This window comes from Nicotiana sylvestris, chromosome 1 (genome assembly GCF_000393655.2).
Source record: "Nicotiana sylvestris chromosome 1, ASM39365v2, whole genome shotgun sequence".
NCBI lineage: Eukaryota > Viridiplantae > Streptophyta > Magnoliopsida > Solanales > Solanaceae > Nicotiana > Nicotiana sylvestris.
Window position 1 is genome coordinate 129,938,499 of NC_091057.1, and position 6,899 is coordinate 129,945,397.

General features: G+C 39.1%; 1 long non-coding RNA gene across 1 annotated transcript; it reads left to right on the plus strand.

Annotated features, from left to right (window-relative positions):
• The first annotated feature begins 233 nt into the window (after window positions 1–233).
• Window positions 234–825, plus strand: LOC138880357 (uncharacterized). Its single transcript, XR_011402982.1, has 3 exons — window positions 234–411; window positions 507–564; window positions 665–825. It is a non-coding gene; the product is annotated as an uncharacterized lncRNA (long non-coding RNA).
• The last annotated feature ends 6,074 nt before the right edge of the window (window positions 826–6,899 follow it).

Below are 6,899 nucleotides of genomic sequence, written 5' to 3' on the forward strand. Positions count from 1 at the left end.
CATTGGACACAATGGAAACTTCAAATGGATCTTTTGGTTCTTTCTTTGAAGAATTAAAAAGACATAAAGTTGGGATTGGAGGTTCAGATTCTAAATCAGAATTGAAAAAATATCTTACAGAAGAAGTTGAAAATGAAATAGCAGACGGTAATATATTGCTTTGGTGGAAAGTAAACTCACCTAGATTCCCCTTTCTTCCTGAGATGGCTCGGGATGTATTATTTATTCCTATTTCAAGTGTTGCATCTGAATGTGCATTTAGCACTGGAGGGCGTATTCTTGATTCATTTAGGAGTTCATTGACTCCTAAATTGGTGGAAGTTCTCCTGTGCCTTCAAGATTGGCTTCGAAGTGAGCCATTACCTGTAAGTGTTGAGGAAGATTTAGATGTTCTCGAGCAACTAGAACAAGGTAGCAATATTTTAATTTGTTTGATTGTATATTATTTTTATAAATAGTTTATTTAATATTTTTGTTGTTTGACTTGTTAATATATATTATCATAGATTTTGCCAATCTTGGAAACGAACCCTGCGATGATGATATGTAGAATCTTAGATAGTTGTAAGTTAAAACTTTGGTAAGTTAATTATTCAACTTATATAACACATAGTATGATTACAAATATTACTTGCTTAATATATTTTCTTGTTATGTTTAATAGGTGTAACCATGCCTCGACTTTGTGGTCTCAAAGCTATCTCACATGTTTGGAGTCACTATGAAAGGATTGAAGAAGGTGATGATGGATGGTGGAAAGTAAGATGTAGTTATTGTCATCTTGTTTTATGTATTATGTTTGGACTTTGGACTTGTTAATCCTAAGGTTGCTACTACTTTGCATTGTTATTAATGTGTTTGAACTATTACTTTGGAGTTTGGACATTACTGTGTATACATCTATTTTTGGGTTGTGAAAGTTGGGATCTTTTTATCTCCTATTTTTGTTAGATTGGAATTTTGAGTTGTTTGTATTTTGTATGCACATGCAATTGAGGTACTGTCGTACTGGGTATGTTTAGTTTGAGGCAAAAAATGTACAGCTTTGTGTGCTAAAATTATTCAGTGAGAAGTTTAACTTTAAACTGAAATTATTGTGAGAAATGTTGGTTTTATGTGCAGCTTTGTGTGCAGTTTATGTGCAGTTTAAACTGAAATTTAAATTCATCAAATGCTTGTAGTTATGGCGTTCTGTGGCTTCTGCCACAATATATAGCAGCTTCCAGTAAACTTTATACAAACGTTCAGCAATCAACACTATTAATTTTAGTTTTACCTTATCGGGTAAACCGATAACCGAACCGGTAATGATCAATAACCGATTAACCGATACCCAATAACCAATATCTTATCAGTTTGGTTATCGGGTTATGATATTTGTAAACTGATAACCGATAGGCAAAACCGATAATATTCAAAACCGAACCGAACCGACCCGACTGATGCCCACCCCTAAGTAGGTGTGTTAGATCGATCCTTGTTCACTCTTTGTTACTGTTATGCCTGCACGAAGGGCCCTTCTTTTTCTTTGGGAAGACACTGTAAACCATTCATCTTTAGAGTCCCTGATGCTTAGATATGTGGATGAAGAGTAAATCTTCTATGTGATCAGTGGGGATTTATTTATCCTTCTCTAAGAATTGAGCATTGTTGTTGGGTGCGACCAATTCTGCCACATCTTCTACACAAAAGGTATTCACTTTCATAAACTATAGGCTGCTTGTGGGAACCGATGTATATATGGGATTTAATGGGGTGTTCTAATGGGACTTCAACACAGAGCCTTGCGTATCTTCCTCTAAGAGTAGAACTAGTGCAAGCATCGATCTTTAGGAGTCTTCCAATCAAATTACCAATCTTTTTAAGAATCATTCCGTAGTAGAATTCTGTTGGTAATTTTGGTACTCTTAGCCAGACAACAGATAAAGTTTGTTTAGCTTGGCTGACAACAAAGTTGGGTTTCAATTTTTGTACTGTTAAAAAATTACTATTGATGAACCAGGGTCCCTATTGCAGCACCTTGATCATGTTATCTTCCTTTACAAATTTGACAATGAAATAGTCTGAGCCAAGGTCAATTAGAGGGAATTGTTCTGTAGATTTCCATAGTTGTTGAATTTTCGCCTTCAAATATTGGTGGGGGATTCTTTTCCCTAGTAGTTTTATAATTAGTGAGAATCTCCATGGCAGGTACATGAGCTGCTTATCTTCATCGGAGAGTTGTAAAGATTTCTGTGGGTTCAAGGAGGGTGGTGGGCAACTGGTGGTCAGATTGGGTTCAAATTGTGGCGATCCAGTTTTCATTACAAATATGCATATCTGTGTCTTCTGTAAATCACACATTTTACACGCCATCTATAAGGAGTTTTTATTTGAAGCTTGATAAGGGATTCAAGGAGTTTGATGGACTAGCTATGTCTGGTGGCTTTGGAGGAATAGGATTCTTAGTTTCACTCAAGCTACATTTTTGAATAAAAAATCTAAACATTATTCGTTTATATTATTTACACAATTCACATTAGAGAATTCATCCTTTAAACTATTGTTACTCATGACCTCAGCTTTGAGACTTTTGTATAATTGTATTGTACTTAAATTTCAAAGTTTGTTCCAAATAACTCATATAAAAAAGGCAGCCTAGTGCACTAAGCTAAAAAGGGTCGGATCACAAGGGTCTATTGTACGCAGTCTTACCCTGCATTTCTGCAAGGGTTATTTCCACGGCTCGAACTCGTAATCTCCTGGTCACATGGCAGCAACTTTACCATAGACGCCAAGGCTCCCCTTCAAAAGGTTAGAAAGAGCTCAGAGGCGCTGTTAGTATCATCATAGAATCCGACAACTGTAGAGACACCCTTATCACCGCACGGAGTGCCAGAAATCTTCTCGGCTCTTCATGCACAGGCCAGGAATCGAACCCAGGTCTGTACCGTGGTAGGGTACTATTCTACCACTTGTCACAAACAAAATTTCGCACCGTCGGGACCGTGATGGCACCTAAAATTGCACTCGCTAGGCAAGCCAACGTTAGAGTTCTATTTATCTTTTTCTATTACTTTTTATAATTAAAATTTAACAAAACTAAATCAACGTAAATAAAAGCAGAAATACATAATTAACCAATTATCCTTATATTATTAACAAAATCGAAATAGTTACCACCCAGAAACTGGTGTCACAACCCACGAACATTCTATGAATATCTATAAGTATTGGTCTGAAAGAAAAGTACATCTATCTCGAAAGAAATAAAACAGAAATGTAGGACATAGGAAGGGACGTCAGAGTCTGCAGATGCCTGTAGGACTACCTTGGGTCTCCTAAACGAATGCTTGCAATCAGCCTCTCGATCAGCCACAACCTGCTCCACAATTTGCACAGAAAGTGCAGAGTGCAGTATCAGTACAACCGACCCCATGTACTGGTAAGTGTCGATCCTAACCTCGACGGAGTAGTGACGAGGCTAAGGCGGGGCATTTATAATATAACCTGCATACAGTTTATAATAAAGCAAAAAGGAAGTACCGAACGAAAAGGAATAGTAATTTGCAGTAAATAAATACAGAACCCAGTTATCCTGCCAGTACTCAGCAATAACCAATCCATAAGAGAGTTACAATGCTACAGTATAAAATAACAGCAGAAGAAGAATACATAAGCAATAAAATGATGCAGTGTGCATTCCGATCCCACCATATAATCAGTAACAATATGAACATTCACCCTTATTTCTCCTATTATGGCGTGCAACCTGATCCCACCAGTCCACCCTTATTACTCCTCAATATATCACCCTTATTCCTCCTGTTGCGGCGTGCAACCCGATCCCACATGTTCGCCCTTGTTACTCCTTGTTGCGGGCCGCAACCCGATCCCACCAGACAATCACATTTCACCCTTATTCCTCTTATTGCGGCGTGCAACCCTATCCCACCATATTAGTACCAATCATACAATAAGAATAGAAATTTCACAATTTAGCTCAAAAACCCTCCACAATATTTAAATCTCAAACCAAGTCAAACAGAAGACTATACAATTATGAAACCTCACTCCGTTATTACTACACAGCGAGACCAACCGAAATATAGTATGAAACACCAGTAAACCAGTTTAAACCAATAATGTGACACAATGAAACTACGGAATAACTAATACCTTAAATAAATAAAACAACATCTAACAGGCAGCAATTATACATGGAAGCATCAATAAGCATGAAACAGTTAAGACAGGAAGATAATATATTGGGAACGGGGAAGAGAACAGGCTAAACAAAAAAAAATTGGGCACATAGGTACTCGTCACAACACCTATACACCACGCACATGAATTTTCACATAGCAATCAAGTTGGGGACCCCTAATCCCTCAAGTCAAGGTTAGACGAAACACATACCTCAATCCAACGGCCAATTCAAAGCTCAATTACCGCTTTACCCCTCGATTCCACCTCCAATCCACTCTGTCAAGTCATAATTAACTTAATAACATCAATTATCGCTAAAGAAATCAATTCCAATGCATAATTATAGGTTTCCCAATATTTTCCCCAAAAGGTCAAAAATCGACCCCGGGCCCGCTTAGTCAAAACCCGAAATTCAGACCAAAACCCGATTACCCATTCACACCCAGCCCGAATATACAATTTATTTTGTAATCCGACCTCAATTTGAGGCATAAATCCCCAAATTTCAAAATTCCTAAGTTCTACCCAAAAATCCCCAATTCCACCATGAAAAACCCTAGATTCTAGGATTAAATCTTGTGAAAAGAAGTAAAAGATTGAAAGAAATGAGTTAAGAATCACTTACTTATGATTTGGGGAAGAAAAAGTGTTTAGAAAATAGCCTCTTATGCTTTAGGGTTTTGAAAAAGTGAAAAATGAATGAAAAGTCCCATTTATATAGCACCCCCTGATCCTCACTACACGGTCCGCTAAATTTCGGGCGCGGCCGCGAACCTCCACCGCGGTCCGCAAAATTATGGGTGCGGCCGCGAAACCTGAGCCTTACCCTACCGCGTCCACGAAGTTTCCACCACTACCACACTCCCAAGGGCTGAGACCTGCAATTTCTACAACTATCCAACACTAGGTCCTTTTTTGTAAGTCTAGACACCTCGTAGCCTATCCGAAACTCACCCGAGCCATAGGTTGCTCCAAACAAAACACGCACACAAGTATTAAAACATCATACGAACTTGATCGCGTGATCAAATCACCAAGTTAACCTCAAAAACTAAGGATTTAATCACAAAAATATATGAAATTTTCAAGATAGTTTCAAAACTTCTATTCCTCAACCCAAGGTCTGAATCACGTCAAATAAACTCTGTTTTTCACCAAATTTCACAGACATGTCTTAAATATTTTATTAAATCTGTACCGGGCTCTAAAACCAAAATATGAGCCTGATACCCACGAAATCAAACATTAATCAATTTCTTTAATTCCTTAGATTTTCAGTCTTATAATTTTCATCAAAAATTCATTTATCGGGCCTGGGACCTCGGAATTCGATTCCGGGTATACGCCCAGATCCCATATTTTACTACGAACCTACCGGGACCATCAAATTATGGGTCCGGGTTCGTTTACCCAAAATATTGACCGACGTCAACAAAAATCCTCTTTTTAGGCCAAAATTATTTTTTCATAAATTTTCCAAATAAAGGCTCTGCAGAATCATGCTCGGACTGCGCACGCAAATTGAGGAGAGATAAAATGAGGTTTCAAAATACGGATTTGAGTTCTAAACAGAAGATGACCCTGTGAGTCATCACATTCTCCACCTCTAAAACAACCGTTCGTCCGCTAACGGACATAGAAAAGTACTTGAGTCGGATAAAAGATGGGGATATCTGCTCCGCATATCGGACTCAGACTCCCAGGTAGCTGCCTCAAAAGGCTGACCTCTCCACTTCACATGAACTGAAGGATGACTCTTCGATCTCAACTGACAAACCTACCGGTCTAGAATGGCTATCGGCTCCTCCTCATAGGTCAAATCCTTGTCCAACTAGATAGTGCTGAAATCTAATGTATGGGATGGATCGCTGTGATACTTCCGAAGCATGGACACATGAAACACTGGACATACCACTGATAACCTGGTGGCAATGCAAGTCTGTAGGCCACCTCTTCCACTCAATCAAGAATCTCAAAAGGCCCGATGAACCTAGGGCATAACTTTCCCTTCTTCCCGAATTGCATCACACCCTTCATGGGTGACACCTGAAGCAACACTCTCTCTATGAACATGAATGCCACGTCACGAACCTTACGGTCGGCATAACTTTTGCCTAGACTAAGTTGTACAAAGTCTCTCCTGAATAATATTAACCTTCTCCAAGGCATCCTACATTAAATCTGTACCCAATAACCGAGCCTCCCCTGGCTCAACTACCCAACCAGCGATCGATACTGTCTACCATAAAATGCCTTATAGGGAGCCAACTGGATGCTCGACTGATAATTGTTGTTGTAGCAAATTTCGCTAGCAACAAGAACTGATCCCAAGAACCTCTAAAGTCAATAACACAGGCGCGGAACATATCCTCCAAAATCTGAATAGTACGCTCGGATTGTCCGTCCATTTGAGGATGAAATGCTATGCTCAACTCGACCGGCGTACCCAACTCACACTATACTACCCTCTGAAAATGCGAGGTAAACTGCTACCTCGATCATAAATGATAGATACGGGCACACCATGGAGATGAATGATCTAGAGGATATAAATCTCTGCCAACCGCTTCGAAGAATAGAAAATTGCAACAGGATTGAAATGCACTGACTTGGTCAGCCTATCCATAATAACCCATACTGCATCGAACTTCCTCTGAGTCTGTGGGAGTCCAACAACAAAATCCATAGTGATACGCTCCCACTTCCACTCA